Consider the following 6,455-nt stretch of genomic DNA (forward strand, 5'->3'; position numbering starts at 1 on the left):
TGGTTATATAAAAAAAAGCTAGCTAGCTCATGGATGCAAACAATGTTCTTCCTCAAAAACATAGCAAACGACATCTGTTTCAGTAGCTATAGTTAGCTAGCTAACTATATAGCTAGGTGTCCTCATCTAAAATAACCCTAATTTATAAGACAATTCTTATTTGATTAATGGTGGTCGGACTCATCTGTGAAGCTAGCCACAATAAGGACTTTGGGGTTAGCCTTCAAAATAAAAGTATGTCATTGACAGTGATGCAAATGAGTACAAATAGTAGAATTATGCCATAATTGAATAGATCATGCTAAACGAGGTTGGAATGTTGTTATATAAAATCATTAAAAAAACAATTTGTTAATTTGACAAAAATAGTCGTAGTAGTATTATACTTTAGAATTGCATTGAGGGCATACTTATTAAACTGTGCAGCCTTACCTATGGATTGTGGGTCAATGACATGGGGTATCAGTCTACTCAGTGACACCCAGAAAAAAAWTTGCGTCGTAGCTCTTATTGCGGGACTCTGAAACAACTGTGAATTGAACCATTTATTGTCAACCTATGTGTATTGAACACTATTCCTGAGGAAAAACAATACCGCGTGGATGTTTTGGAGTCTGATAACTCTGAGGAGGATGTTGGGAAACAGTATCTTGGGTATTGAGTAGACTGATACGCCATTTCATTGATCACCAATCCTTAGGTAAAGCTGTACAGTGTAATATGAATGTCAATACACACAATAGGCTGACTGGGGAGGTGGTTTCACACAGTCCCGCGATAAGAGCTACAACGCTAATATTTACGTAAACTCTTCACAGTTGTGTTCTGTGSGTGTCACCGAGTAGACTYAWACCCCATGTCATTGCTTCACATTCCAACCTTGTTTAACATTATCTAGTCTAAATATMGCATGATRCCACCAATTGTAACCTTCTGCGTCACTTTCAAAGAGGWACTTTTATTTTTAAGGCAACCCGCAAATTCCACTATTGTGCCTAATCCTTGTTGTGGCTAGCTTCACAACACATAGTCTGGTCGAGCGTCACTAGCCAGATGAAGCTAGCTGCGGCTGCTTATAACGTTAGCTTTGGGCAACGGTTAAGTAGCTGGCTAGCTATTTATTTTCATGAACTGAAGTTCAATTTCAATAGGCGAACAACAAGTGGCTACCTAGCTAATACTTACTCACAAGGATTCCTAAATCATTGCTAAGAATAATGAAAATGACTGCAGTTTCTACTGGTCATTGTTTTCAGGCTTGTTGTATTGGTGCTAGCTAGGTACCAAGCTAACGCTAGCTAGCTAGCTACCCCAGAAGTTGCGGTCAAACAAATAATGCTTTATTACCAACGCGGTATTGTAAACACATCGTTCGTGGCCCGGTGTTTGCTTGTTTGCAGACTTTTTTGTACAGCTTTGACAGCGCTACTGATAGTGGTGGCGCTTGGCTTGCACGTGCAAATTCAGAACACACAACATTCTATAATAGAACTGTTATTTTACGTGTCAAATTAAAAGCTGATTTACTTCGTCAAATAGTGTTATTTGACGTGTCTTTTTTGGACACACAAAACCCAAACAGTGTTCCATAGAATGTATGTTCTGAAGCTAATAGCAGTGACGCTATTACTGTGTAACTCCGGTAGGGCAACATCGGAAAAATAGCGCACTTGGTAGAGTACCGGTGCTCGACCAGTCGGCTAAATCCAACATCACCCACGACAGAGAACAGTTGATTGTCAAGGGCAATGAATTCCATTTTCTTGGCATTACTGGATTTCGCCTTTGAGTTGTCTCGCTGAAATGTACTTACTCTTTCAAATGACTGCTGGACTTGTTGACTGCTGGACTTGTTGACTGCTGGACTTGTTGACTGCTGGACTTGTTGACTGCTGGACTTGTTGACTGCTGGACTTGTTGACTGCTGGACTTGTTGACTGCTCGATCCACACAGCAGACAGGTTAGGAATGCTGTGTTGCATGTGTAGCGCAAAACTTTACGTGCCATCATTACTTCATATGTTATATAGGTATGCACGTCAGCTTTGACATCGGTTTTCGAAGGTATTGTCTTTAGAGCTCCGAGACAGAATTTGTGCCGAGGCACAGATCTGGGGAAGGGTACKAAAACATTTCTGCAGCATTGAAGGTCCCCAAGAACATTCTTAAATGGAAGAAGTTTGGAACCACCAAGACTCTTCCTAGAGCTGGCCGRCCGGCCAAACTGAGCAATTGGGAAAGAAGGGCCTTGGTCGGAGAGGTGACCAAGAACCCGATGGTCACTCTGACAGAGCTCCAGAGTTCCTCTGTGGAGATGGGAGAACCTTRCAGAAGGACAACCATCTATGCAGCACTCCACCAATCAGGCCTTTATGGTAGAATGGGCAGACGGAAGCCACTCCTCCAGTAAAATTAAGATTTTCCTCCTAAGTGTCCACAGAAAGTTTCTAATGTACAGAAAACAGTTCAACAGTCCCTACGATGAAATCCGTAGCCTGTAGGTTCTAAACATGCCTTGGGTAAAATAAATACATTCATTCCACGTTACAGCAAATGCACATTATACCCCTTGTAAACGACATAGAAAAAGCCGACAAATATCCCAGTATGCATCTAGTTACACCAAACGAGTCCTTCATGTTGATACAAATCAAATCAAATGTATTTATATAGCCCTTCTTACATCAGCTGATATCTCAAAGTGCTGTACAGAAACCCAGCCTAAAAACCKCAAACAGCAAGCAATGCAGGTGTAGAAGCATGGTTTGCTAGGAACAACTCCCTAGAAAGGCCAAAACCAAGGAAGAAACCTAGAGAGGAACCAGGCTATGAGGGGTGGCCAGTCCTCTTCTGGCTGTGCCGGGTGGAGATTATAACAGAACATGGCCAAGATGTTCAAATGTTCATACATTGTTCAGAAACTTGTTCAAATGTCACTGGGCACTCTTGGTACTACTTCCGTTTGTTACAAGGTGGGTGTCATAGCCCAACTCCCCCTTTTTCTTGGAATCCACATTCCTGGCGCCCAATAGTCTGGCTGGTAAACCCCAGTAACACGGTAGTTGTAAAAAGATGGTCGGCAGATCACCAGAATGTATGTCTCCTCGACCTCCTCAGGGGACACGCAAAATCTTTTGTCTGAAGGGTGTGGRCTATATTGCAGCATAAATCTTTTGTCTGGAGGGTGTGGCCTATATTGCAGCATAAATCTTTTGTCTGGAGGGTGTGGCCTATATTGCAGCATACATCTTTTGTCTGGAGGGTGTGGTCTATATTGCAGCATAAATCTTTTGTCTGGAGGGTGTGGCCTATATTGCAGCAATTACCAACAAATGACAGCGATAGGCTAATGCTATTTATTTGACAACAGACCTACTTATATCCTATCATTTAACTAAATACAGCGCAAATAAGACAGAACTTCATTTGGCCAACAAAAATGTCTCAACAAAATGAAACAAAACACTTTTTGCATATTTAAAGAAGTGGTTTAGATTCTTAAATAGATATACAATAATGATAATAAGAAAACAAATGATAAATATTATTGTAAAATTAAAAAAATCTTTGTCCACCACAATAATAAAACTTTTCCTTTGTCGGTTTCTTTTCACTGTACTCGAGTCTCCTCTAACTTTCATTTTACTTCAATGAAAAAGTCCTCCATCTTTGCAATCAACAGTAGCCAAGGCTCCTTTCACTTGGCAGCAGGGGCAGGTGAGCAGCTGGAACCAGTGTCAGCTGGGCATAAGCTATACGTTTTATTGAGTTGCAATTGGCTGACATATAACAAGCTTGCACTGCTCTCATCATGTCACACACACATTCAATTAACAGACGACGGGTCCAATCGGGTCCAGTTGATAAATACATTCAATTAACAGAGGATGGGTCCAATCTGGTCCAGTTAAAAATTCATTCAATTAACAGAGGACGGGTCCAATCTGGTCCAGTTGATATATACATTAAATTAACAGAGGACGGGTCCAATCGGGTCCAGTTGATATATACATTAAATTAACAGAGGACGGGTCCAATCGGGTCCAGTTGATAAATGCATTAAATTAACAGGATGGGTCCAGTCGATAAATACATTAAATTATCAGAGAACGGGTGCAATTGAGTTCAGTCGATTTTAAATACATTTTAATTGCACGTGGCAATTATATCAGACCTGACCCAGGTCCTAGACAAAAGTAAGAATTTGGGACCCGGACCTGGAATTTGTGTCTAGGACCCTAGAAGACCCCTAACCTATAGTATTCACCCAAATACAGATCTGGAGTCTGTTCATAAACAAGTGTCTACCTAGAGCAATTTACTGTCTTCACCTAAGTACAGGTCTGGGTATAGCTCATAAATAATGTGTCAAGTTACCTAGTATCTACTGTCATCACCCAAATACAGGTCTGGAATCTGTTCATAAACAAGTGTCTGCTTAGAGCTAACTACTGTCGTCACCCAAGTACAGGTCTGGGAACAGCTCATAAACAAGTTGTCAGCTACCTAGTATGTACTGTTTTCACCCAAATACAGGTCTGAGGTCAGGATCTAAATATGTTTATGCTGTTGCTAGTGTAACTGGTTGAATCCATAAACATGTTTTGTTCATCTGAGAATAGCCCCTAGCCGTCTGCCTGTCTCAGCCTTGGGAAGTCTACATGTACTTATAGGCTCATTTCAAAACCTCTCGCTGCTTGTTTGTGTTGTGGTGGTGACTCTCTCACTAAGAACCTTTTTAAGACGGCGAGCTGCAGCAGCAGGACTAAAGCAGTAAGAGCAGGGTTCAGACTAGTCCCGACTACACCGTAAATAATGTTCGACGCCGTCTAAGGGCTGGTGTATACTGGAAGACGGTAATGTTTTTAATGCTTATTTGAATTACTACTTGCTTGGTAGGTATATGTTTTTTGCTTGGTCCTTCTGCTTGGTTTATATATTCTGCTTGGTAGTTATACTATGCAATTTGTTGTAAACTAGACACCAAACTAATGGRATTAGCAGTAGGCTGTAGCTAGTGTAGGTTGCTAACCGGGAGGCTTTGTAGTGTCGTCAGCGTGCTAATGTTGGGAAAAGGGGGATACCTAGTCAGTTGCGCAACTGAAGGCATTSAACCCGAAATGTCTTCCTCATTTAACTAAACACCTCTGCTGCAAGCTGCCTTAATCAACAGCCACTCCAGTTGTTGTGGGAGTTAACTGCTTTGCTCAAGGGCAGAACGGCAGATTTTTTTCCCCCCGCGTTACCCAGCTCTGGGATTTGAACAAGCAACCTTTCGGTTACTGTCCCAACGCTCTAACCGTTAGGCATATAGGTTGATAACTTGGGAAGTGTCTAGTGGTATTCAGCAGGTGGTGGATGATGACTGGAGATTGTATTAGTGGTATAGCTAGGTGGTGGATGATACTGGGAGACGTATAGTGGTATTCAGCTAGGTGGTGGATGATGAGGGAGACTGTATAGTGGTATCAGTAGGTGGTGGAGATGACTGGGAGACTGTAATAGTGGTTCAGCTAGGTGGTGGATGATGGATGACTGGGAGACTGTATAGTGGTATCAGCTAGTGGTGGATGATGACTGTGGAGACTGTATAGTGTATCAGCTAGTGGTGGATGATGACTGGGAGACTGTATAGTGGTATCAGCTAGGTGGTGGATGATGACTGGGAGACTGTATGTGGTATCAGCTAGGTGGTGGATGATGACTGGGAGACTGTATAGTGGTATTAGCTAGGTGGTGGATGATGACTGGGGACTGTATATGTAGGTTAGCTAGGTGGTGGATGATGGGAGGTGCTGATATAGGATCAGTGTAGCCTTTTATATCATAATGAATAAGATGATATGGATACTGATCCTAGATGATCAATCAACCAACCTGCTCCAAGGCTCTTTATGGATACTGGCCCAAATCAGATGCCGTCTTATCAGGATGGAAACCCAGCAGAGGTGGGGGGGGAAAAGCTGTGAAATGTGATCAGACTTTTATAGCAGCTGTCAGCAGGGCCTTGTTGTGGTGTCACAATGCTACTTCCCAACGCTGAACACATAGCTCACATCTCATTCACCACACACTGGGTCTGTTTATAGCCTCGCCGCTGACAGTGTCCAGCTAACAGGGATGATTTGATTATTTTTTAAAGTGCAGATGACGATACAATGATTTTCCTATTGTGGCTGGTTATCAGAGTTGTCCTCTGCTTACGTTGACATGCGTGCAGGCACACACACACACACACACACACACACACACACACACACACACACACACACGATTGGGCAGTATCAAGATGTTCATACCGTTCCTGTACCGGGGTATATGGTATTGTTGGCAGTGCACAAAAGGACGCTATATCCGTCCCGTCAGTATTTCAAAATACCCCGGTATACGGAATGCTGCCCAGCCCCACACTCCCTTTAGTGGGCTTGTGTTCATCAAATACGACGCCTCTCATC

At 42.5% G+C, this 6,455-nt stretch overlaps 1 protein-coding gene across 1 annotated transcript in view; it reads left to right on the forward strand.

Moving 5' to 3' along the window:
• Positions 1-4,631: 4,631 nt before the first annotated feature.
• The window catches only part of LOC112069138 (sodium-dependent phosphate transporter 2-like), a 32,685-nt gene continuing 30,861 nt past the window's right edge, over positions 4,632-6,455 (forward strand). Inside the window, 1 exon segment of the mRNA XM_070438424.1 lies at positions 4,632-4,861. The gene's annotated coding sequence lies outside the window, so the exon portion shown is untranslated.

The sequence above is a fragment of the Salvelinus sp. IW2-2015 genome, unplaced genomic scaffold (assembly GCF_002910315.2).
Source record: "Salvelinus sp. IW2-2015 unplaced genomic scaffold, ASM291031v2 Un_scaffold915, whole genome shotgun sequence".
Lineage (NCBI taxonomy): Eukaryota > Metazoa > Chordata > Actinopteri > Salmoniformes > Salmonidae > Salvelinus > Salvelinus sp. IW2-2015.